General features: G+C 38.4%; 1 protein-coding gene and 1 long non-coding RNA gene across 6 annotated transcripts in view; one reads left to right on the top strand and one right to left on the bottom strand.

Moving 5' to 3' along the window:
* Positions 1 to 27,783, bottom strand: part of FBXL7 (F-box and leucine rich repeat protein 7) — a 393,665-nt gene that overhangs the window by 240,558 nt on the left and 125,324 nt on the right. The gene's annotated exons all lie outside the window — the stretch shown is intronic.
* LOC120236197 overlaps positions 1 to 27,783 on the top strand; it is a 66,152-nt gene that overhangs the window by 11,585 nt on the left and 26,784 nt on the right. For 4 of the 5 annotated variants that reach the window (XR_005529602.1, XR_005529599.1, XR_005529598.1 and 1 more), the window contains exon 4: positions 4,835 to 4,970. This is a non-coding gene — a long non-coding RNA (uncharacterized LOC120236197). Of the gene's footprint in view, positions 1 to 4,834; positions 4,971 to 13,959; positions 14,106 to 14,236; positions 14,521 to 27,783 lie in introns of those variants that run through there. The other variant, XR_005529601.1, reaches the window with a different exon arrangement.

The raw sequence follows: 27,783 nt of genomic DNA, 5'->3' as shown, positions 1-27,783 counted from the left end.
GTTTCCCAGATAACAAGTTGTATGCTTCCGTTACTTAGTTGAGATAATGTCTAAATTCAGAAGAAAACCTTGCATATACAATATCTTTAACAGACATTACAAAAAATAGCATAAGAATTCTTTTTAAAGTTCAGTGATAGCAAAGATACTTTCAATTAATATGTGAGTAATATAAAACTTAACATTTTGAATATAAAGCATATTTTGGCCCAGTTGCTTTTTTTTTTTTTTTTTAAGGGAATTTACATCCCATGCCAGCCACTTCAACTGATGAATTATTCATCAGATTCCGGATTCATTTTGTGTTCCAAAATAAATGCAGATTGTCTATCTGACCCAGCCTGTTGCAGTTCAAGGAGGTCTTGGCGGGGCGGGGCAGGGAGGGGGGGGAGGAAGGGTGGAAGCATGTTGGTATCAGGTTCATTTATTTAGCAAAGACTAAAAAGACATGGGTTCAGTGCTGTGAATTCCAAGAATCCTTCCAGAGGTCAGTCCTGGAATCTTCATCATCTATTTGAAGGAAATGTTATGATACTGTCAGTCCAAATAAAAATATTCCTGTGAACTAAGAAAACTTAACTCAGACAGATAAAACACGGTAACACGGAAATCTCCCATAAGTGACAAAATATCAAAATTACCTAAAAAAATGATCAATTGCATTTTTGTAGGCAAGAGAGATTGGGGCTAACCTCTAACCCAATGGTGAGAGAGGAGGCGTTATGCTATAGTTTTCCAATTTAATACTTGCCCCCTCCCTATCTTTTCGTGTAAAACCAAAAAACTCTTAGGTAAACTGAAATTCCAAATCGTGTGAGTTATGTTTATGAACTTTGTGGACTGGAGTTCTTTCTTCAAATGACAGGACAGTTCCGTGTGTGAGCCTTCTCTCTAAACAGACAACTCAAGCCGACTGGTTGGATTTCCTAAGTACAATTCCACTATCTCTAAAGATCTTCTTTCACCCTGATCATTGTTTTCAGGGTTTGACACCTTTGCAACAAACTCTTAAGCAGTTAATAGTTAGGTCTGGCCCTTCTCAAAAGCTATTCAAGAACCCTCATCATATACCTATTTGTTTCTACAATGTAAGAGTTGATATCCAGTAATACAACTATACTAGCAAGAAGCTAAATAAAGCATTCTGTGCGCTGTGTACAAATATCCTGATAAGAACCTCATTAACAGTGCCATTATTGAGAATGGAGTGACCCCAGGCCTTGCAAATGGCTTATCACCAGTTCTTACTCAAGTCTTCAAGGTTGCTTCTCTCAATTCCACTTCAAAGCTGAAGAAATGGTGGTGCAGAAAGGCACTGCGCACAGTTAACAAGTACTCGAGCTCTTTTTGAACCGATTTCCAGGACTCTTTAAAGCCTGCATATACAGTTTCCTCCTTCTGTAACATTACAGTGCAATGTAACTGATTTCCTCGACATGCCAGACTCATTTCCAAATGCATGTTCTCACTTGCAAGATAATTTGCTCAGGGGATTGCATGTGTTTCCTAGTATGCTGCCATTAATTCACATATTTTTTTGGACTTCTTTTTGGAATTTCAGTGTTTAAAACATTTAAACACAAACGGCAGCAAACCTCTATTCTTGAAAGATGTGTTTATTGAACACTACAAAAAAAATATCATAAAGAGTCAAGATGTATCAAAAAAAAATGGATGATCAGACTTTGGAATGTTATTTTGGGTCAAAAACGAGGTATACCTAAAAGTACAAGATTTATTTTCTTCTGTGGCTCATAGACTCTGAAGACAATTCCAAGGAGACCCAAAATTGATTAAGCCATGGTAACACTGTTGGAATAAGTGCACGTTCTTACCAAGTTGCCACTCCAATGGACAAAATCCATTCTGAAGAATGACTTGTGCTTAAAACTTTGTTTCTGCATTGCATGATCAATGTTCACCATCCATAGAGTCACTAAGAGTCATACCAACAATTTATTGTGGTAACTAAGTGAGTAACAAATGATTATATTTCTAAAGGACGATAAGCCATTAATAAAAGTGAGGGTATTACTTTTAGTCTGATTATTTAGCATTTTTCTCTAATTTCAATGGCTTTTAAGGGCCCAAGAAATTCCATTCAATATCCTTTTCATATCTCTCAAATCACATTCTGGATCATCTCAAAAATCTGGTGGAACCTTCGAAAGTGCCTGAAAATAGCAACCGAATACATTTTCCAAAGTAGGAAGAAAAAGAACAGGTAGACCACTGACGTCTCAATTCAGGAAAACAAATTACAAAATCATTTTTGAATTTTACAACTTCAGATTTTAAAAGGCCTCCTGGAATGTTATTTCCAGCATAAAAATCTCTCTGTGAAAACAGGTTCATTTTTAGAAACTAAATGAAAACACTATTGATATATCAAATTTTAAACAGGAGGAAAAAGAGATGTAATCCTGGCCAAACGTGTTTAAACCACATAAAACAAACTCTAAGAACATTTTAAAGAGTTAAAGCTCTTTAAAATAATATCTCTTTCAAGCTGTTTTAAGGCATTACTTGCTAAAATTTTTGGAAGAAATCTACTTAGTGACATTAAGATATCTTGAAAATATTCATCTTTGTTTTATTCCAGATAGATAGATAGGTAGGTAGATAGACAGACAGATAGATAACTTACAACAAACTTCACTCTATTCTTGGACAGAGCTATTATACAAATATAGTTCATAAACATATATATACACAAATATATATAATGTACACATGTATATATAGACATATACATGAATACACACACACGTATATATATATACACACACATAGAGGAGCAAATCAGAGCTATCATGTAATCAATTTTATGACCAAGGACAATAAGAGATAAAACAAGATTATTTAAGTGGACTTTATCAAGTTGAACATTACCAATTCATGCATCAGTGTTAAACTTGGGAGGAACATGCTTATATATATATATTAAGGACCAGGGCAGTTTTTTCCCTAAAAGGCAGGAAAGATAAAGTAAAAGTCCCCGTCATTGAAACAAGTCAGAGTTTACTCATGCCATAAATTCAGGCTGCTTATCTTTATAATTTTAAGATAATTTGTATAATAACTATCCTTATCAGCATTAGTAGCTAATGTGCATTCAACAGCTGATTCTTACTCTAACTTCTAAGAAACTGTTTAGGTTTCTCAAGCATAGTCCTCTTTCTCAGGAATAAGAGGCTCAAGTTTCATAAACTAGCACCCTGCAGGCAGTTCACTAGCACTTAATGGGCTTTTCTTTCTTGCTACCCTCTACTCACCTCACACCGTAAACCTGTTTGATTCCATCCAATGAAACTGGTCCAAAACAAATGGATTTAAACTAAGCTTGACTGATCAACACTCTGGCAGTTATTTTTACTATGAAACGGGGAAAAAAAGAACACACTCCAAATGGGAAAAAATGCCTGCTTCGATTTTCTAAGCTTCTATTATTGTGATCCAGTGACTAGAATTTACAATGGCTGATCAATATATCCCCATAAACTTTCTCTTTTATTCGTTATAAAATTAGAACAAAATACAAGAGGGCTACCATTGCACCACAAAGCAATCCCACAAACAAGGTCACAATGTAACTTATAAAAGAAGACTGAGGTTAAAATTGAAGTCTTGATGTCAAATTAATAAATGATGAACTAAGATGAAGAGGCAGGGCCAGAAACTCTACTTGAAACCAACAGATAGTAGGAAATAACAAAGAGAGAGCTCCTACCTAATGTTTTGTTTTCCCTGATAATGCTCATAAGCTACCATTTGAAAATGGTGGGAAGAATAGTTAAATATATATGAATCCAAAAAAGAATATAGGAGCATACAGAATAGTCGGTGATGACCCAAGTGAGTTCCCATTTTCTGCCTTGGGCTAAAAATGTCCTGGAGTACCAAGAGACATGCACCGAAAACCAGTGAACATGGGATTTGAAAAATTATGGAAAATGGAAATGATGCTAGAAGAATAAAACAAAAAATGGGAAAATATTATGATTTAAAAAAAATAAGCAAGGCATTCTCCAAACTGTAGATGTTACTATGGATTATTAACGGAGGAAGGGGAAGTGGGTATATGTTGAAGCAGTAATCATTAAGTGATAGCATGGCTTTACTATGTACAACAAACTTCTCTCTCTCTCTCTCTCGATATACACAGACACACAGACACATAGCAACTCAGAACTAGCATCAATCTTATGACCAAGAGCAATAAGATATAAAAACCAGATTATTTAAGTGGACTTTATCAAGTTGAATGTCACCAATTCATGAATCAGTGTTAAATTTGGGAGGAGGCCTTTCTGGCAGGTCCTTCTTTGGACTCAGCTGTGATCTATTTGACAGTTTCATCGGTAACTTACTGAAGGAACGGCAACTCTGTTAAATGGAAGATCAGGATTCCCCAAATCCAGGTAGTCTGCAGAGATTACGTTAATCCCCAAACTATAATTTAAAGTGACAATTTGTAAAACTTTGCTCCAGGGATCAAAAAGACAGTTAAAAGTGCCAGGTTGGGAAGACACGGTTTAGCAATGGCAGGATGTATGAAAAAGACCTAGCAGATATTTGGACAGTAAACACATTATGATCCAATAATATGCACGGGCATAGTAAAAGCTGAATTGACACTGACAAGTATACAGCTGTGGATCTAGCCTACTCTACTCTGTTCACCTGAAGAATTATCTTTATTTCAGAGTAATGTAAGTGGGCTATAAACAAATTGTAACCCATTCATAAAAGAATATCTAGGTTGGTGGACAGCTTCAAACACATAGCAAATTATGATGTAAAAAGTTGCAAGATAATGCTGTTCTCGTTGCAGCAATGGGAAAACCCAGAAACTTGTGATCCGGATATAAGAATTGAGTTCATAAAGCAACCTAAACTGAATTCCAAGGAGAGACAGGAGACAACCTTTGGCACAGCATGGGAGGAAGAAGTGGCCTCCATACAAGTAGGTAAGAGGAAATCAGCTGAAAGTTGATTGGATTCTTAAGGACCACACTTGGACTCGGGTGTTGGCTTACAATGGCTGAAAGTCCAAAAAAAAAAAAAAAGGAGAGTTCAATATTAATATCCGGGCTCTTGGTAAGATGTGAGAACAGGGAAGGAAAGTGGTAAGAACCCTTCTCAGTGGTGCTGGTGAGCAAGAAATGATCAGCTGCTGTGGGGGGCAGGCATGAAATGTTCCCCATTATCTTGAATCTTTCTTGAATCTTTCTTTTATTAAAAGTATAATCCTAGGGCGCCTGGGTGGCTCAGTTGGTTAAGCATCCAACTTCAGCTTAGGTCGGGATCTCACAGTTCATGAGCTCAAGCCCCATGTCAGGCTCTTTGCTGACAGCTCAGAGCCCAGAGCCTCCTTCAGGCTCTGTGTATCCCTCTGTCTATTTCTCCCCCAACTTGTGTTCTCTCTCTCAATCTCTCTCTCTCTCTCTCTCAAGAATAAATAAATATACATTAAAAATATATATATAATCTTTACGCTGCTGAGGGGAGAAATGTACCTTAACATATTTAGGAATAAAGATAAAATAACATGCAACCCAGAAGACAGGAAAGTAACATATTTAATGTACTAAAGAAAAAACAAACCAAAAAAAATGGTCAACCCAGAATCCTTTACCCCATGAAAACATCTTTCAAAAATGAAATCACAGTAAGCATTTTGTTAGACAAACACAAGCTGTAAAAATGTATTATTGAAGCCCAAAGCAACAATGACAAAATAAAAAATGTTAAAACAGGGTCTTCAGAAAAAAGTATGAGACCAGATGAAAAATCTGAATATTTACAAAGTACCAGAACTCCAGAAAAGATAAAAATGAAGGTGAATACTAAAGATATGTTTCTTATTTTGAATCACTTCTAAAGATAATTGAAGGCCTAACCAACAGGTATGTGGGTTGCAGGGTTTATACCAAAAACTCCATGGCCACGGGAGTACAAAGGCTGGGAAGAGAAAATGGATGTACACTGGTGTAGGGTTCTCACACTACAGGCCATGCCCTATATTATTATTTTAAGGTGGACTGTAATCAGTAAATGATGTATAATGTAACCCTTAAGAATCCTCCACATAAAGTATTATAAACAAGAGTGAAGATAAGGTGGAATCATAAAAATAACAGCAAAGCAATAGAAAAGAAGGCAGGAAAAGATGAACAAAGAAAAACTGAACAAGTTAGATGAGAAGAAAACAACTGGTGAGATGGTAGATATGAAGCCAATCACATCAACAATTATATTAAATGTAAGCAGCATGAACACTCCAATTGCAAAAGGTAGACTGAATATATAGTAAATGGACTCTTAAAAGCAAGATCCAATGGCATAATGTGTGTAAGAAATCCACTTTAAGTAAAAAGGCATAGCTAGATTAAAGTAAATGGATGCAAATACTAATGAAAAGAAAGCTTGAATGACTGTATCATTACCAGGCAAAGTAGATTTCAGGTAAAGGGATACTACAGTTCAGAGGAGTACTTTATAATTATAAAGGGTCATTTCCTTAAGAAGGCACAATGATCCTGAGTGTGTGTGCACAGAACAACAGAGGCTCAAAATATATGAAACAAATCTAATAGAATTACAAGGGGAAATCAAGAAATCCACAGTTTAGATAGAAATGTCAACACTCCACTCTCAGTTAAGTACATAGGAAACCACTAAGGATACAGAAGATTTGAATACAATCTACCAAACTGACCTAATTGGCATTTAAAGAACACACAATCCAGTAACTACATATAGATTGAAGTGCACACGAATCTTTTGCCACCATAGAACATACTTTGTATCATAAAACAGATCTCAACAAACTTAAAATGACTGAAATCACACAAAGTTTATTTCCTAATGACATTGGAATTAAACTAGACATCAATCACTGAAAGAACATGGAAAATCCCAGTATCTTTACAAATAGGAAAAATAAGGAAATAATTAGAAACAACACATGGGAAATCACGAGCAAAATTAAAAAAAAATGGAATTGATAAATGAAAATGCCCAAATAAAAACTCATGAGATACAAAGAAAGTACAACTTAAGAGTTGTTTATACCATGAAATGCTTAAAAAAGAAAAAGGAAAGCAAATAAAACTCCAAGGAAGCGGAAGGAAGGAAGGAAGGAAGGAAGGAAGGAAGGAAGGAAGGGAGGAAAGAAAGAAGAAAGAAAGAAAGAAAGAAAGAAAGAAAGAAAGAAAGAAAGAAAGAAAGAAAGAAAGAAAGGAAGGAAGGAAGGAAGAAAGGAAGAAAGAAAAAGAAAGAAGAAAGAGGGAAGGAGGGAAGGAGGGAAGGAGGGAAGGAAGGAAGGAAGGAAGGAAGGAAGGAAGGAAGGAAGGAAGGAAGGAAGGAAGGAAGGAAGGAGAAAAGCGCAGGAGCCAATAAAGAAATCATTTTGAAATGGAAAAATAATAACAAAAATGACAAAATCCGGTCTTTTGTGAAGATAAAAGAAATAATAAACTTTTAGCCAGACTGTTATGAAGAAACAGGGGCAGGAGAGAGAGAATATGAAACAATTACTAATACCAGGAATGAAAGAGGAGCCATCATTACAGATATTAGAGATATTAGAGACCTGAGAGAATAGTAAGATGACATTCTGAAAATCTTTGGGCCAATAATTTTGATAAAATAAATGAATGGACTAATTCCTTGAGAGACATGAATTACCAAATTTCATTCAAGAAAAAAATAACCTGAACAGCCATTTAACCATTAAACTAAATTCACAGTTAAAAGATGTTTCCACAAAGAAAACTGCAGGTCCAGAATACTTCATAAGTGACACTCACCAAACATTTAAAAAAAAAGAAAGAATGCCAACTCCACACAAGCTCTTCCAGAAAACATAAGATAAAAGAATACTTCCCAACTCATGTTAGGAGATCTGCATTACCTTCTAATCGAAATGAGAAAAAGCTATTTCAAGACAAGAAAAATAACAGACCAATATCCCTCATGAACATGGATAAAAAAATAATCCTTAACAAAAATAGCAAATTAAATCCAGCAAGATGTAAACTGGACAACATCATGTGCAAGTGGTTTCTCCCCCTGAAATGGAAAGTGGGCTCAATACTCAAGAAGTGCTTAATTTGGGGTATCTGGGTGGCTCAGTTGGGTAAGTGTCTGAGCCTTGATTTCTGCTTAGGTCATGATCTTATAGTCGTGAGTTCAAGCCCCACATGAGGCTCTTCAATGACAGCATGGAGCCTGCTTGGGATTCTTTCTCTCCCTCTCTGTCCCTCCCCTACTTACTCTCAAAAGATGACCAACAGAGGCAAAAAAAAAAAAAAAAAAAGGAATTGGGCAAAATCAAACATCTATTTATAGTAAAAACTCTCAGCAAACTAGGATCAAAAAGAAACTTCTTCAACCTGATAAAGGATGTCTACCAAAAAACCTCTCCAACTAACAATATACTTAATGGTGAAAGACTGAGTGCTTTTCCCCCCACTAAGATTGGCAAAGATGTATGCTGTCACCACTTCTGTTCAGTATTGTATAGGAGTCCTAGCTGATGCAGTAATGCAAGGCAAACAAACAGAATATACAGAAACTAGAAAGAAAGAACTAAAACTGCCTTATTTGCAGATCTTCTACATATGAAATCCCAAACATCTTACAAAAATGGTACTAATAAGTTACATTAGCGAGGTCACAGGATACAAGTCAATTAATAAAAATCAGTTGTATTTCTATATGCTAGCAATTAACATTTAGAATTTGAAATTGTATTTGTGTCATCCTAAAACCAGCAGGTGAGAGGTAGAAATAAATGATGACTTTCTCAATATAAAAGATTGCTTCTTAACAGTCAGATATATGGAGAACTTACATGGATTATCCAGCAGTTTTAAGAAACTATAGGTGTTCCCCACTGGAATGGCAAACTGTGTCAAGGGAATCTGAAGTGAAAGAGGCAAGATCCTTAACCTTACAAAGCCTTAATGTGTTACAGGAAATGCCACAAAAATAAAAGAAAATGAAACCAGAAGCATTTAAAAATTGTTAGACTCCAACTTCTATAGAATGGGCAGATGTGTGCTGCACACTTAGGATTATGTAAAGAGCCTGCATGCACTATCAAGTTACAGGTATCACCAGGGGCGCCTGGGTGGCTCAGTCAGTTAAGCGTCCGGCTTGGGCTCAAGTCATGATGTCGCGGTTCATGGGTTCAAGCCCCGTGTCAGGCTCTGTGCTGACAGCTAGCTCAGAGCCTGGAGCCTGTTTCGGATTCTGTGTCTCCTTCTCTCTCTGACCCTCCCCTGCTTGCGCTGTCTCTCTCTCTCTCTCTCTCAGAAATAAACAAAAAACATTAAAAAAAAGTTACAGGTACACACCCAACTCGACTGTGTCATCAATATGATTTCAAGTTAATGTGTGGGCAGTATTAAACATTAAATTAACAATAAAGTTGTTTACCTCCTTATAATGAATGGGACTTTGGAGAGATAAACTGGATGGCTGTGCTTCACTTGGGAAATCTACAAAGACATCTTGAGCAGGTACCCTTTTCCTCCTAATTAATTTCTCTTCTACAAGTCCCCATATTCAAGTACTTTCCACTGAACTTTGATCTGCTTCAGTGACTGGTAGTAATGACAATCACTCAGTTTCTTTGTGAAAAAGTAAACACTGGAAAACAAAGGAATAGGAAATTTACTCTTCAAAGGCGATGGGATGGGAAGATTCAAAATGATTCTATCAGAGCTTGGACCAGGATGGAGAATCCCTGGCACCTGCTGATGGAAATGTGGCTCCTTCCCCAGGGAGTTAAAAAATCTCCCAGTATCTCCTTGACAACATAAGCACGATTAACAAATTAGTGAGTATCTTCTACAATGTGAACTTTTAAAATAAAATATACTTATATATATAATCTTTTATATTGAGATAAAATTGTAACTTGACATTTTCATTTAACAGAATATCAAGAACAGTTTCTATTCCAAAGAAACTGGTGATAAACCTCTTTATTTATAATTATGTGTGTTTATGTTTATCATACAGATCAAGTGTTTTTATTTGTTTTTGGATAAATCTCTGTGAATGAAACTAATAGATCAATTAGTGTCCATATTTTAATTGTACAAAGTATTGCCAGGTCACAAGGCTTCACGCCTACCCATTCCTACTGACAGAGTATAAGAATAAATATGTTCCTGCATTCATTCAAGCCCTGAATCCTAATTTTAAGTTTTAGTAAATATGATGGTTGCAATGTGATTTTATTACTGCTTCCCTAATTATCCAGGTGGTTATGTACCTTTTTATTTGCATTTTTTTCTTTAATAGATTGCCTGTTCATATCACTTGCATATTTTTTTTGTCTTCAGTTGTTTTGATCCTTTCTTATTTGGGTTGTGATTACTCTTTTCAAGTCTAGCATTTGTCTTTCGACCTTTTATGGGGGTGACTCATTCAGAATTCTTAGTTGCAAATACAACTCTCTCCTATTAGCTTAAGCAGAAAAGGAATTTATTAAAGGGTATTAGATGGATCACAGAAGTTCCAAGAAGAAATCAACAACTGATCTCTGAAGCCACAGAGCTAGGGGAAATGTCCAAGTAAACTGCTGCATTGTTCCACTGGGAACTAGGAGATTTCCCAACCCCTAGGACGCAGGAGGTCACTGCCATTGCTTTTTGTAACAGTGAAGTGTTTCTCTGTCACTCTCAACATAATTAGTTCCATGAGCCACCTTCTTCTTCACATCACACTCTTCTGAACCAGAATTTAGAATGAATGGGTCCATCTTGGTCATGAGGCTGAAGTCCCAACACTAGCTGCAAGGCAGACTGGGAAAGTGGATTTCTGCTTCTACCTTAGGAAGGCAGAATTTATAAATGGGATAATTCCCCAAACATCTGAATGACATTCAAAAATTGTTGGCAAGTCAGCGAACATTTAAAATGTCCATTATATGAAGTCCTTGCCTTTCATATGTTTTTAAATTTCATGAAATAAAGTATGTCATTTTTTTCTTTCTAGTTTTATGGTTTTGATGGGGATTTTTTCTATTTTTATGGTTCTGGTTAAAAAAAAAATCATCACATGATGATTACACAAATATTCTTTTGGAATGTCTTCCAAGACTCCTGCAGTCTTACTCTTTAGCATTCATATTTTTCATTCATCTGTAGTTTGTTATACAATAAAATATGAATACAATTTTATTCTCTCACGAAGGCACAGCCATTCTTCCATTTTCATTAACTGAATAATATAATTCATTCACTGACTCATAATGCCATCTTTAATTACATGTTAAATGATCTTTATGTGCCCTATAGAATTGTTTGTTGTGGGCCAATACTATACTGTTTAAAGTAGCTTTATATTAGGTTATCATATCTAGTAAGGCAAGCTGCTTTGCTGTCGCTCCATTTCAAAATTCTCTTGGCAATTTTTACATGTTTCTTCTTCCATATACACTTTAGAATCACATATGTGGTTCAAAAGAGAGAAAAAAATGAATTCTGATTGTAACTGCATGAAATCTATATGTTAATTTCAATAGAAGTAATATTTTTATGATTTTAAGTCTTCCTATCCAGACCATGGTCTGTCTTTCCATTTATTTGGATTTTGTTTTATACCCTTCAATATAATTTTATAGGTCACTTCATAGAATCTTTTTCATTAAATTCATTCTTAGGTATTTCATGGCTTCCTTTCCCCCATGTGATTATGAATGGGATCTTTCTCATTTCCATTTTTATAATGTCAATTTAGGCTATTTTCCTAACTGCATCTGACTCTACCATATTTAATACTTAGTGTCTACTCTTCAGATAAGTAACTCCTAGAGTGCTCTACATTGATCACTTAATCTCTTTATAGAAAATGAATTTGATGGGACACAAAACAGTTTCCTAATTAAAGTCGTTTCATACACTAGATTTATTACTTTTCAAACTGACACATCTTTTAGATAGTCACTGTCTAGACTCTATAGTTCTTTGTTTTTTACTATAATAATAACTATATGCATGCATGTGCGTCCTTATGGTTCACCAGTGTTATCTTGCAATTTGACATGTTCATAAATTACTTTGATTCCAATGAACCTACGCATTCACAAGTCAAATCTTCAGCAAACATTGTGACATTATCCGTTCTCTACATACAACCTATACTTCCAGTGTCTCCTGTAAATACGAAGCTAAAATTTCCAACTGGTTGCAAAATAAGGGGTAAGCACAGAAAGAAGTTTGTTTTTGTTTTCCTATAAAATGCTCATAGTATTCTGAACAAAATAATTTACTCAAAAATAATTCTGATCCTACGCACAAAAGTGATCAAGTTTGGGGGCTCCACCAGCACTAAGTTCTGTGATGGGAACATGCTTTGTAGAGCAGGACACTCAGACACATTAGGAGTAGCCACTGCAGCACTGAACTAGGTCAAATGATTCAAGTTTTGGTCAAGGCTTCGCAAAGATGATCAGGTCTTGTAAGTCATTTATCTTCTCGGTCCTGCATCTATAAAATGAGTGAGTTCATCTAACAGGCACTGAGGTCTCTCTCACTTTTCATGTTCCCAAACTCCAAGTTTCTAAAGTGGACTCTCTTGCTCTTCCAAGACCATGGGAAATGGTTGATATGTCCGAACCCATGGAAACCTATTTCGGGCACATCGGAACCACAACTTTCAGGCCAACTGATCAGCCGTACTTTGTTTATCAAGACATTTTGCTGTAGCCTAGACCTTGGCTTGATTATATCACCGCATATATGGGAGTGCAGACTAATTCAGTCAAATGTTATATTCCTATTTCAGTTCCGATACCACAGAAAGAAATACAGCTTCTGCTTATTTCCACACCTTGGGCTGGCTGACACAGGATGTTTACATTTAACTTGGATGAAAATGTGTGCTGACATCAGTAACATCTTAACATGGCCACACCAGGAACATGAGTGTTTCTGAAGCGAAGCACTCTACATATGCCATGACAAATTAGCCATATCCCAGTTTACAGTAAGATCCATTTGAACCACATTCTCAGAAATTTGCTAGCATGTAAATAGTATGCAAACATAAAACTGAATATATACAATTTTCAACATGTAGTTTATAGTCTAGAGACTTATAATTATAGAACCCACATGTGTATATCTAAATAAAGTAAGGCTTATGGCAGATTCCTATTCCATAATTTTTTTAAAAATCTCAGATGAAATGTTAATGCCTACCCTTTCAAAATTTATCCAATACACACAGAGAAAAACCACCAAAAATCTTGGACAATGTCTCTGGTAGTTCAGTGTTTCAAGGGGCCAAAGCAGGCATCTGTTTTTCTAATCAGGAAGTTTTCTGTTTCAGAGATTAAAGCTTTGGGGAATAGTTAGAGGTCTGGAATCCTTTAAATAACCTTGAATCCTTCAGGTATTAAATTCAAGACAAAAATGAGCCATAAGTAATAGACATCAAGGATATTAAAATAGAGAGGTGGCTACCGAATATGAATCCGGCATTCAAACTGTAAGAGAGTCTGTGGCTGGAAGTTAAGTCGATTGCTAAAGAATGCTTTGTCGTTCTTGTTTTATAAATTTCCCTCATGAACAGAAGTAAGTGGCAGATGATCCTCTTTTCATCTTGTCCTTGCACAAACGGATTCCCAGGCTCCTTTCTCATGGATATCAATAAGCCTAATTAAGGACCCTACCATTTATACACCCATATAACCATCTGTGATTTGCCAGTTTCATCTGGCCTGATTTGGAGAATCATTCAGGGGTATTCCAAGGAGTTACAGACCCTTGCCCTAGAGTAAAAATAAACCTTTCTCTAAGAAATCATCGGTTCCACCGTCTGTGGAAACGAAAGCCAGTTTACTTAAGGCTAATTAGTTCACTGTTTGGTGTATTTGACCCAAATGAAGTAGAAGACATTTGCATGACCATAAACCTCATTTTCATGTGCTGACAGGTTCACTGCTGCTAAATGATGTTTATTGGTTCTCCAAGTTTGAGTCAAAGTCATTCATGTTTTCAATAAATGGGCAAGTTTCTGTAAATAAATACCACACCGAGGAAAACTGAAATCAGTTTGGTCATGCATCAGGAAAACTAAAGGTACATGTAATTTCTGGTAGCTTCTGTGCAGAACTCCCCAAAAGGAAATGATGATATCACAGTAGATTAATACAATGAGGGCAAATGGATAAAGCAAGTCTTTTTTATTCCATTAACTTTTTCCATTACAGGTGACATTTTGGAGAAACTGAAACTGCTTTACATTTCATCTTGCTCTTTTTATTGGCCAAGAGCTTTCATGGCATATCTTCTTTAATTTTAACACTGTTCCTCAAGTACTTGAGTAGTTTTACAACACACTGTACCAGATGGATGAAAGGCAAAGTTACGTGGTAAATTTTGATAAGTTTTCCATCCTGGAATATAATTCCTATCAGGGAAATCAGGCCCGTAGGTCAGCTACAAGCCCTTTAACAACTGAGTCTGAATAAATGTTATCAGCAATTCCAGATAAGCTGGGATTTAAATAAAATCTTAAGGCATTTCTTTCCTGTGGGTAATAATACAAACTTCCAAATAGAGAATGAAGTAGGGCTATAAAATTGCCCATGATGCAGGAGGCTGAGGTGTTGGCCTGTGGCTTGAGTAAAATTCTTTCTACTCCAGGAAGTATGATGGACAGAAGGAGAAAAGATGAGCCCAGAGGGAGGCAGAAGCCACATTCATGTAACTACACATTCGTGTAGTTAGCACTGGTCTCTAAGTATGGCTGTATCTACAGCTGGAAAAATGCCCATTGGAGAGATGCAAAATCCCTTAACCATCAAGGCAATCACTGCTTCCTAGAAACAGTCCTACATTTAGATCACGTAGGAAAAACTTGCCACCTGAAGGAGACGGGTTAACACTTTTTACCCAAACCTTTGCTGATGGATGAGTACTTTATATCCTAATAAACAACATCAGAGAAAAGTCCAAAGTGAGAGAGGAGAGACTGTTACCAACAAGGAATGAATGAGTGAAAACAGAAGCGCAGGTACAGGCATGGGGACTGAGATGGACAGAGCCATGTGTAAAAACAAACGAAAGCTTTGTCGATAAGTCAGATGTGAAAAGAAGATACACTGGCATTTATATTTCAGATTGATAGAAGAGAAAGAACACATGCATACAGATGAGGAAAAACCGAGGCAAAAGTAGCCTAGGAACCATTAAGGAAAATAAAGCAAATATAGAATTTCATTTCTAATAAATCATAAAATAAAAAATCCAGGTCTATATTAGGTCTTGAGTATCAGATATCAAAGAAAATATAAGTTGTAGAGACTTTCATCTTCCCCTATTTAAAGACCTATTGCATTTCAGCACGAACTGGCCAAAAGGAATATTATGGCAACATGTTCTTAAATTTTGCCCAGTCATATTATAGACAGGAACTCATCAAATTTCAGGGGTCAGTGTCAGGTAAAGGGTTAGCAACTAATGAGGAGCAAGTCTGGGGATGAGGTAAGCGATGAGAGCATCAGGTTCAGCCAATGAAATGGTGTGCAGTCTGGCAAACGTTAATTTAGGGTGCAAGGCCAAAGCACACTATTCTGCAGGTGTGTGGTCATCGCTGACAAGGGCGAGATGTGAAATATCTGGGCAGCCCAATGGAGGGACAAAGCGCAGCTAGGGAGAAGCCGGGGTAGGCAATACTCAGAAGCAGACAGTAGGAGCAAAATGGGTGAGAATGTATCAGACCATTAAACTGGACAGGCTGAAGCAGGCCCTATATTTTCAGGTACCACGCACAATGCTGAGATAGGGTCTCACACGTGGGAAGTCTATTTCCTAGAAATAAGAGGCCAGGTAGAAAGAAAATTACAGTCCACATTTTTCATTAGTAGGGTACGTGAACACTTCTTTTGGGGTTAAGTGAGCTTTTATTTACCTTTATTGAGGCATAACTAATATACAATAAAAAGCACATATTAATGTGTCTAGGGTGATAAGATGTAGCATAGGTATAAACCAGGTAAACCATGTCCACACTCAAGTAAATGGACAAAACCATCACCTGCCAGAGGTTTCCTTGTGCCCCTGTGTAACCTCTACTCTCCCTACCCCTCAATGTCCCTCAGTAATCAATGATCTGCTTTTGGTCACTAAGATTAGTCTGCGTTCTCCAGAACTTTATAGAGTCATATTGTATGCTTTTCTCTGGGTTCTTTCTCTCAGCATGATTATTTTGAGACCCATCTCTGTTGATGCATGTATAAACAGAAAAAAAAATTTATTCCTGAATAGTACTCCATGGTATGGATATTTCAGTTTGTTTGCCCAGTGAACTACTGATGAACATGTGAGTTATTTCCAGTTCTAACGTATTATAAATAAAGCTACTATGAACATCTGTGTACAAATCTTTGTATGAAACACGTACTTTGTTTCTTTGAGGTAAGCATTTAAGAGTGGTATGACTGGATCGTACGGTTGGTGTAACTTTTTTAAAAACTGAATTTTTTTTAATTGAGTATATAGCATTTTACATTCCCTCCAGTTGTTAATGAGAGTTCTGCTTACTCCCCATCCTCACCAATACTTCATACGTTCAGTCTTTTTCATCGTTTAATTGTAGCCATTCCAGTTGGTCTGTAGCAGTGTCTCACTGTGGCTTTAACTAGTATTTCCCCCATGACTAATGCTTTGGAGCTTTCCTCATGTATTTTTTTGGCATTCATATATCTTCTTCCATGAAGTCTCTGTTCAAATATTTTGCCCATTTTTTATTGGACGTGTGGTCTTTTTATTATTGAATTATAAGAATTCTTCACATATTCTGGAATCAAGTTCTAATCACACTGATGCATTGCAAATATCTTTCTCTAGCCTGTGACCTGCCTTTTTCCTGCCCTCTTTTCCTTAAAAGTGTCTTCTGAAAAGCAAAATGTTTTAAGATTAATGAAGTTCAATTCATTGATCTTTTTCTTTTATCATTTGGACTTTTTATGCCTAATTTAATAAGTCTTGGTGAACTCAAAGTCACTAAGATTTTCTCCTATGCTCTCCTGTAGAAGATTTGTTTATTTGTTTGTTGTTGTTGGTCTTAGTTCTTACATTTTTTGGAATAAAATCCATCTTGAGTTATTTTTTGGTACATAGTGCAAAGTATGGACTGGGAACACGTTTCTTGCACATATAATCCAATTGTTGCAGCACCATTTGTTGTAAAGATTATCCTTTCCCCACTGAATTCACTTGGCACATGTGTCAAAAATCAATTCTATAAGTCTATTTCCGGACTCTATCCTTTTCTACTGATCTATTATTTGTCTGTCTTTGGATTAATGCACATTGTCATGTTTCCTGTGGCTTTATAGTCTTGGGATCAGGTAGCACTCCACTCTAATGACTGGGTACAAGGTCAGAACCAGATAAAAATAGGTCATTAGGTGAAGAGGCCCAGCGAACTCTATTGGAGCTCTTCCATCTTTCCTGCCCAAGACAGGACTGGCCTTGGAGACCAAGTAAAACTAACGTCACAGGGAGGAACAAAGCAGTCCCAACCACAAAGTGGAAGCAGCAGACAGAAGCTTACAAAGGACCAGGTAGGACCTATAATACTTAACCTCAGACTCTTAGCCATAGATTGACAGGATATTGGAATAATCAATTCAGCATCTTTTTTTCTCATTCAGTCCTCTCTCAACGACACATGAGCAGTGTCCTATAGTTATATCTTTGTGAGACAAATATCTAAAAAGCCAAGCATGATAATCCCTTTAGGAGAGCTGGGACAGGATTAATCAGATGATTTAGAGTTAACTCGCCAAAATGTAACAGGTTCATTTCTTCCTTTTTATTCTCAGGATCTCATAGCATAAATTTTCTTTAGCTATTCTACTGTTCCTTAGGTCAAGCCATAGCTTTTATAACTATAAAACTGGACCACTAACATGTTAATGGTTGACCACTCATTCTCAACCAATGAGAAAGACCTGATAGATTTCCAATGTCAACTGCAACAACAACAGAAAATATGTATATCAAGGAAGGAAATAAAAATATGGCCATTTTTCTAAAAGCATAAGAACAAATCTGGCTCCAAAAAAGTTGAAATTGACTTGGCTGGGACTCCGATGAGCACAGTCTGAGACAATAAAACAGTTACAGAGTCTGAGTTCAAGTGGTCATTTCTCCATGGTTTCCGGGGGAAGATCATTTCAGCTGGAGTTCATCATTCAATAGAAGTCTTCAACCGGGCATATGGCTAGAGGATGGAGACATGGAAAATTACTGTGGCTAAGAGAACCCGAATGGAAAAACAAGCTTCACACAAGTACATGTGGAAGTTGGTAACAGAGACCTTATCTTGCAGGAATGTGGCCACTTCAATTGGCCAGGTTCGAGCCATCCTGGGGCTTGATCCACTTGGCTCTGTGAATACTGAACAGTTGAACTGAGCTTTAGTTCAGACAGGAGGAAAACGATCACCACAGGAATGTTCCAGAGATTTTAAAATGCAGAAATAGCCATTTTACTAGAGGAGAAAATCCTTTACAGAAAGCCTAAAGCCAGAGTTTGGTGTCTTCTCACGTATGTCTAGTCATAGATCTCTTCATGCTCCACATCTCGAAACATTTTATACACGTCCTTTCATTAGTATTAAACATGTAAACTTCGGTGATCAGCAGGTGCCTTTACTCCCAATCCAGATGTAAAAAACAAACAAAACAAAAGAAAGCAAAAAAAAACACCACAAAATCCACACCAAAGAAACCCCACAAGGCACTATGTTTAAGAAACCACAGAGGATCCTACAGAAACAACATCAATTCTTGGGTCACTTAAATATTAGTGAAAACACACTTCAGTGTACATTGTAGTCACATCAATAGTTGATACATTCAAGGCAAACTAAATTCAGTAGCCAAGAGTATGCATTTGAATTGAATATGCATTTGAAAAGCGGCCATTCATTCTATCCACTTCAAGTTCATGTTTCCTTTATTAAGGTTTTCATTTACAATGTGTGGTGGGGGCAAGCACATTTATCACGTGTCACTGCGCTGGTATTTTCATATTTTCAGCATTCGCTCTCACCTCCAGGGTTGAAAAGAGGCAGCCTGAGAGAGTAGAAACTATAGACATTCTGGTTTCTAATTCTGATCCAGACACTCCCAGCTGTGTGAGCTCGGGTAAAGTACTCCCACTTCTGATCCTAAGTGGATCAGAATCATGGGTTCTAACATTTCAGAAGTTATTTATCTGCAAAATGGAGGTACTATTGTCTGCTTGGGTTGTGGCAAAGATGAAATATGACCTTAATACAGCATTCAGGGGATGCCAAGATATTCCAATAAATGTCAGTGCTCCTCTACTCCCTCTTAAGCTATCCCTGGTACCAAATATATTTGATTAAAAGTGTTTTTCTTTTGGGAACTCTTATTGTTGCCGACTAAAAAACACTGAGAAGGAGTAAGGAGGAAAGGGTAAACTATGTTCACTCATTATCTTCGTCCCCGGATTCTTCTTTAATACTTCCTTTGTAACATTCCCTTTTTCTAGCCATTTAGCCTCTCCACTTTCTGGAGTTTAGAGTTTGCTGTGGCCTACCTCTTGGATTTGGAAGGTAACCTATTTTGCGACAGCAGGAACAAATAGCAGTTGCCTCTAAGTATTGAGAGATAACAAGGAATAAAAGAGACACCGATTCCTAGGGCAGTAAGAAGGCGCGGAGTCTGATGCTTGTGGTTAAGTCCACAGCAGGGCACTTACTGTCTTGATTTTTCTGAGTCTTACGTCCCACGATGGAAATCTGGATAATAGTGCTTAATCTATCTAGACCAGAAGAATCTGTGGAGCTCAAATGCAATTCTTTATGGCATTTCTTTACAACTGCTAAATAAATTTTAATAACTGACACTATTCTTATCAATGTAAGGTCACATAGATTGGAATTCTTTTCTTCACATGGTCATCTCGCCCAATCCTGAAGTCAGTCCAGTCCCATTTAGTACAGGACTCGCACATACTCTGAGCTGACATCAGAGTTTACCTGGTACCACTACTACCTGAGGACCACAGACTGAATTTGGGGTTGTTTAGGATTTGGACCAGGAGACATAGTGAACACACAATGTCTCTGGCCAGTCCAGTTCCACAAAATATGATCTGAACCCTCAGTAAATTCTAGAACCAACCAGGCCATTCCAGGCTCCTGAGTTTTCTGGAAATATCACTGGGTTATACACTCCCCAGGGGACTGTCACCTGGGCTCACCATAACACCATCTAAACCTCTGAGACTCATAGTCCATAATGTCTCAGCATGTGGGGGTAACAGTTGTGCGTTAGTATCACATGGTAACATACCATTAAGATTCAGAGAGAAAATGGGGCGAGGGTGGCTATTGCAAAACACCAAAATAAGTTAAATCCACAATGTGGTGTTTAAACATTTCCAGCAATTCCAAGGCTCTGAAACAGCTGAAAATGATTTGAGGGATAAGATCCGCCAAGGAGAATGTCTAATTTCCATTAATGTAGGAGTATCTATTCAGCTCCTGCCACAGCTATAGAAGCAACATTTTAGACAGTTTTCAAGCCTGGTTCCAGCGAAACTTGGTGAAAATCATTTCCTGGCATTGTTTCAAGTTCCTCATTCTGGAGCCAGACTGTCTGGGTTCAATTCGTAAGCTGACCACTTACCAGCAGTATAACCTCAGGCGAGTTCCTTAACCTCTGTATCTCAGTTTCTTCATCTGTGAAATGGGGGTCAAAATAAAGCTACCTCATTCGAGTATGGCAAGGATTAAATTGGAAGTAACTAACATAATTCCAGACACAAACAAGCCACTCACTATTTACTATTATTATCGTTAAGTGGTATGTAAATGGTCAAAAAGAAATAATGTCCTTTATAATGTACCAGACTCATGCCTTCAATTGTATAAGATGCGAGGCATGCACTATTATCCTCATTTTGTAAACCAAGAGACTGAATGTTTGGGAGGTTGAATTTCCGACATTATCCAACAAGTAAGTGGGCTAATCATGGTTTCTAACATTTTTCCTCCTCCCACCTCTACCCACACCCGTTAAACCTCAATGCCTCCAAGAGTTTTAAAGTTTCTTAGAAACACAAATGAATGAAGTAATCGCTGTGGGTGATTGTTAGAACAGAGAACAAGCTCTAAACAAGCCAAAATTCCATGTTTGAGAGGAAGGCTAAGCAATTATGCTGTTATTTGCAAGTGAACAAGGCAGCCAAGTTATTTTGTTATTGGACAGAACTTTCAATCTGTAAAGTTTCTTATAGAATTGACTCAAGTAAGCATGTTCTAAAGAAGACAAATAGTGATAAAGATACTTTTAAAAACAATCTAACAATGGTGAAATGGGTGAAGAGGGTCAAAAGATAGACTTCCAGTTATAAAATAAGTCATGGGGATGTAATGTACAGCATAGTGACTATAGTTAATAAGACAATACTGCAGAGTTGAAAGCTGCTAAGAGAGTAAGTCTTAAAAGTTCCCAGTCCCAGTCACAAGAAAAATAAATGTTTGTAGGTATTTGGTGAGAGATATTAACTAAACTTATTCTGGTGAACTTTTCATAATATATACAAATATCAAATCATTACGTTGTACCTGAAACTAACATAATGTTATATGTCAATTAGTCTCAATTTTAAAAAGACAGAGGCCACAAAAATCTAAGAAAACATGAGATAACTTTCATATCATGGAGCTCAGTACCAAATGAAGGCATCAACTGATGTAAAGGTGTTAACTATGAATACACATGCTGGCTTAATGAAAACAACAACAGCAAAAACAAAATTACTTTCCAAAATCGAATGTCCACTGAAGGAAATTTGTCCAGATTGCAGTAAAAGTGTCTGACCCATATTAGTTTTGTATATCTCTCTGTCCATGAAAATTGCTGATTATCAGAAGGGGTCAACACCCCAGCTGGGAAAGGAACAAGGCAAATATAAAATCTCAGAGGTGCTAAGATTGACATTGAGCTTGTTGGCTCCCAGGATCTTTTGCTCTGCCATTGTTCTAGGTCCATCCAGAGGTAAGGGCACTGTGATCAGATGCTGTATTAATGCAACCAGACAGAGTACACCTGGGTGTCAGTTTGTCTCCTTTTTCAGGGGAAGTTGGGTAGGAGATTTACTTCCTCATGAGAACACTAGATTCTCTAGATCTAAAAACCATCAACAACGGAGCATCTCAAAGGTGCCATTAATTCCATTAAAGCAGCATGTCTCCGTAATGCTTCAGCTTCTCCCACATCTCTGATATGCTAAAATCCGGTCTCCTAAAGCAAATGTCAAACTGAAGTCATGTAGAGACTGACAGCGTGTTTCCTTAGAAATGAAGCATTACTGGAACGCCTGGGTGGCTAAGTTGGTTAAGCATCCGACTTCAGCTCAGGTCATGATCTCACAGTTCACAGGTTCAAGCCCACATCGGGCTCTGTGCTGACAGCTCAGAACCTGGATCCTGTTTTGGATTCTGTGTCTCCCTCTCTGTCTGCCCTCCCCCACTCACACTCTGTCTCTCAAAAATAAATAAACATTTTTAAAAATTTAAGGAAAAGAAAGACATGAAGTACTACTCATGTACACAAAAGTGTCAGATTAACCCTTTCTCCCTTTGTCTTTCTCTCTCGATATAGAAGGAAAGAGGAGTCATTACCATTTAACATAATTGCTGTATCACTTCCCACATAAGGGCAATAATAAGACTGTTCTTTAACTCCTTGCTCCAAAGCATCAGCATAAATAGTAAAATATCAACAAGGATGGATTTGAAAAGGAAAACTCTAGGCAGCTTACCGTGGCCTGACAAACTCACCATTCCTTTGAATGAATTCAAGTATAAATTGCCAAAATAATGTTTAATTCAAAAAATCATTTCTTTTGGTTTTATAATGTAGGAAAACACTGAGTCAGACACACATCCAAGCACTAATTTGGACAAGATTCCTCTCTGTTTGCTGGACCCTGACATGGCCTCAGATCAAACCCAAGAAGTCACCTCTACAGCCAGATTATCCACTCACAGATGATCACTGTTTCCAATCAACAGACACTCAAAGCACATGACACCAACTGCTCATGCAAGAACTATTTCCTCTTCCTTGACCAAACCAGTCTTCATCTGCATCAGCCTTATACTGTAGAAAAACAAATGCTTCCTCCAAACCCTCTGAGCTCAGCCTCCAATTCTTGCTTGATCCAGGGAAGTCAAGCATGGTTCAAAGTTCCACATTGACTATTTCAAAGAATTTTTAAACCCTTTGTCCACCCACCTTTCCAACCTTGGCTGCCATGCCAGGGGTCAAGAAAGTAAAAAGACGATGAGGGTTTCTGCATGTCATTCCACCCAAATCAGCTGCTCCATCCCAAATCTTTCCACACATCTGCCTTTCAAGTGAGGAATCCAGGATGAGTCTTTTATAGGCATTGCATTAAGGTTCTAACCTGCAATTTCAAGTAGGGTACAGAAGACGAGGTGATTCTTGGCTGAATCTGTTGGCTCTTGAAAATCGGAATTCATGCAAATCTCTAGCTAGATGTAGCTGGTTCCTTTCTTGTAAGTTTTGCGGCAAGGGGGAAAGATGAGGTTGGCTAGATCAATAATTCAAACATATAGAAAGAGAAGCAGTTCCATGAGGCAGCCTGAAGATGGGGACCCTCGCTGCGAAAGAGTTCATTTAGATTTATAAAAAACCCAAGGTGTCTTTGTATGGTTCATAAAAAATTATTACGTGAAAAGTTTGGCTGTCCGCTGCATTATTCATTGCAGGCCTTCTTAAACAAATAACAGTTGAACACATAAAAGGGTTCATGTATTAAGTGGGGGAAAGCAAATGGAACCTTAAAACAAACTGTCATTTAGATGAGTAAAATGGTACTCTGGTCAGAAGAAGAAAGGCAAAAAGTACGCAGAGTTTTGCACCTCATTTATGGGAAAGTGGGATGCGATGGTTCTTTCTCTTAAATGAAATCACAGAGTCAACAGAGTAGGTTGGCAAGGGGTCATTATGGGATATAAGAATCTAGAAGAATGAGCCATCTTAGATGAATACCAGCAGATGATTCGGATATGGGCTCCTTGCCATTTTCCACACCGAAGCCTGTCTAGGTCTGTCTCGCTCCAGGGGTATAGAGGTTAGCCTGGTTTGCTCCATGGCATCAATTCGGTTGAGAACAAACCAAATTTCCATGCATTTAGAAGCCCCTGAAAGGCCCACTTGAGTGTTTGCGTTTAGGGACAGAAGAGCAGATTTCATAGACCATCGATTTTTAGTTTCTAAGCTCCACATTGCTGGTCAGGTCAACCACTCACTCCAAGCTCCTCTGAATCAGAAATCAGGTGCAAGGAACGACTTTCTCACTACAGTTTTGAGTCAAACAGGTACATGAGCCCTGAAATCTGTGGCTCTTGATGGCTTGTTAGCACCAAAAACAGTTGTGGGTGGCACCCTTGCATTACATATCCCAGCCATGTACAACATGGATTGGAGCCATTTTCTTTCTTTATTTTTGTAACAAAGTATTTGAGAAACACATAAAAAGTCATCCATGTGTGAATGTTTCCATAAACCAGAAATTAAGAGCAGCCCAGAGAAGTGAAGAGATCACTGGGCTAGGGTTGGGGTAGAACACCTCTAAGATCTCTCTGCTAAAAAAAAAAAATACCTGTTAGGGGCACCCAGGTGACTCAGTTGCTTGGGCATTTGACTCTTGACTTCGGCTCAGGTCATGATCTTGCAGTTCGTGAGACTGAGCCCTGCATCGGGCTCTGCGCGGACAGTGCGGAGCCTGCTTGAGATTCTCTGTCTGCTCTCTCTGCCCCTCCTCTGCTCATGCACTCACTCGCTCTTTCTCTCTCTCAAAAATAAATAAACTTTAAAAATCTTTTTAAATACCAATTATTAGAACTAATGCATTATAGTCTGGGTTCTCCAGAGAAACAGAACCAACAAGATAATAAATAAAGACAGATTTATTATAAAAATGAGCTCACGTGATTGGAGAGGCTGAGAAATCCCAAGATCTGCAGTCAGCAAGCGAAGCGGGAGACACAGGACGGCAGTACAAGGACCAGGGGAGCCTTCGCTCTGAATTCCAAGCTTGAGCCCTTGTCCAAAGGTGGGAGGAGACTGGCGCCCCAGCTCAAAGACAGTCAGGCGCAGAGAGAATCCTTTCTTACTCAGCCCCTTCTTCTATTCAGGCCTTTAACAGATTGGGTGAGGCCCACCCCCACTGGATCCAGTAACACAAACGTTCATCTCACCCAGAAACACCCACACAGGCACAAACAGACTAATGTTGAAGCAAATGTCTGGACGCTCTGTGTGTGACATCAACCCCCACAACGAAGATGGCAGTGACCACTTAGGAGAGACGCTTCCTTCTATTCCTTCTGCTTCCCCATGAAGCAATTTCAATGCAACCAAAACTCCTTGCCTCTCTGTCTCTCACGCTCATGGTCAGAGAAGGACAGGAGAACTAACGGACTATCGGGTCTGGAAGGAGGTACCAGGTGGGCAGCACTCTGCCTGCCCGCACCCTCTACCGTGAACGCACCTTGCTCCAGAGTGACCATGCACCGCCCTCAGCTCTCAGTCCCACGGAAAGGTTTGGGGGAACCAACTCACTTCAAGATGTCCCTAAAACACTAGTATATAGTGCATTTGCTGGGAACCACGAGAAACAGAGTATGGATTTCCAGGAAGAAAATGGCACCGGGGGCATGTGGTGGCTCTGTGGGGGTTTGCCTCACATGTCTTGGATTCTGGGGTGTGTCAGCAGGCTCTGGCCTCAGGGCCTCAGCCAGTTACGGCTGTGCGAGCCTCAGCAACCTCACCTGAGTGTTCCAGCTCTAGCACTTGAGAGGCTGCACGCAGCTCATCATAAACGACATGGGCTCCACTTAGCCTGGGGTTATGGGTTAAGACTGAGGACAGGGAAGGAAGCCTACCGGCCCCAGGGATTCTGTTATGGGTTGAACTGTGGCCACCAAAAAGATATGTTGAAGTCCCAGGCCCCATTACTTAGGAATGTGACCTTATTTGGAGACAGGGTCTTGAAGATGCAATTGGCTCTGATGAGATCATACCGAGGTGGACTGGGGGCCCGTAATCCTTAGAGAAGAGAAGAGACACAGACCCACAAGGAGAAGACAAAGTGACGAAGATGCAGGATGTGGCCAAGGAATACCTAGGAGCAAGGAAGGAATCTTCCCTAAGGTTTCGGAGGGAATGAAACCTTGATTTGACACCATAGATGCCTTTTGTTTCAAGCCACCCAGTTTGTGGTACTTTGTTACAGAAGCCCCAGAAAACAAACATAGACTGATATAACACCAATCCTGTAACCACTCTGGACAAACATTAAGACACAAAAATTCCTTATGATGCCATCAGATGCAATAAAATCAGCCTTTTTCTAAATATGATAGGATAAGTTTCCCGGCCTCAGTTAGGACTGAGGTGCTTCTCAGAGGGGGTGCAGCAAGCACGATCGAGCTGAGCTGGGGTACCAAGAACATCAGAATTCACCAACACAGCAACTCCTCCACTCCCGGCTTCTGTATGGAACTATTTACAGCCCTGGTCTACTTCAACAGACATGAATCTGTAAATTATTATGAGTAGTGGCAACTGCTCATTAAGCATTTTCTATATGCCAGGCAGTGACTCAGCAATCATTACACAGATTATATTTTGATGCCTGTGAGAACTTGAAAGATAAGCATTTTTACCTTCCTTTTTTACAATGAGAGATAGAGCTCTGTACAGGTCCAATAAACCATGGAACCCAATTTTGAGGCCAGGTTTGTCTGAGTCTGCAGTCCCAGCTCAGTCCTAAAGATATTTTTGGACACAAAGAACCAGATAAATTCCACAATTTGGAAATATAAGAATAAACTACAGTGCCAGAGATGAACAAAAACAAAATAATACAAGCTTTCATTAATAACTACTCATCAGAATGTTTCCCAAGACATGAGAGGTCCTGAATGATCCAAACACCAAATAACACTCCTTACTCAGAACATCTCACTGAAAGACCACTTTCTTTTTTTTTTCACAAATAGTTTATTGTCAAGTTGGTTTCCATATAATGCCCAGTGCTCATCCCCACAAGTGCCCTCCTCCATGCCCATCACACCCCTCCCCCCCACACCCATCAGTCCTCAGTTTGTTCTCAGCATTCAAGAGTCTCTCATGGTTTGCCTCTCTCCCTCTCCCCCACTATTTCCCCCTTTCTTCTCCCCCATGGTCTTCTGTCATTTTCTGATTCTGCCAGGGAAATCCAGACCAGGCAGGGGAATCAAATTTGGGTTTATACAGCTCTGATTATATTTTAAGGCTCAGCAAGTATGAAGTAGAGTGCTGGAGGATTGTTTTTTTTTTTTTTTAAGTTTATTTATTTACTTTGAGGGGGAGTGAGAGAGAGAGAGAGAGAGAACATGAGTGGGGGAAGGGCAGAGAGAGAGGGAGAGAGATCTCAAGCAGGTTCTGCACTGTCAGCACAGAGCCCAACATGGGGCTCAGTCCCATGAACTGCAAGATCATGACCTCAGCAGAAATCAAGAGACAGATGCTCAACAGACTGAGCCTCCCAGTGTCCCCAGAAGATTGTTTCTATTCTAATCTATTTCATAGTATCACAAATGTTGGAATATTGCTTTCTACAAACACTGGAGAAATGCTGTTTCTGGAAACTATGACCAGGTTGATATGCAGACTGATGACTTACAAGGACC

Source organism: Hyaena hyaena, unplaced genomic scaffold (genome assembly GCF_003009895.1).
Source record: "Hyaena hyaena isolate Hyena2069 unplaced genomic scaffold, ASM300989v1 scaffold_148, whole genome shotgun sequence".
NCBI lineage: Eukaryota > Metazoa > Chordata > Mammalia > Carnivora > Hyaenidae > Hyaena > Hyaena hyaena.
This window is presented reverse-complemented; position numbering and strand designations above follow the sequence as displayed.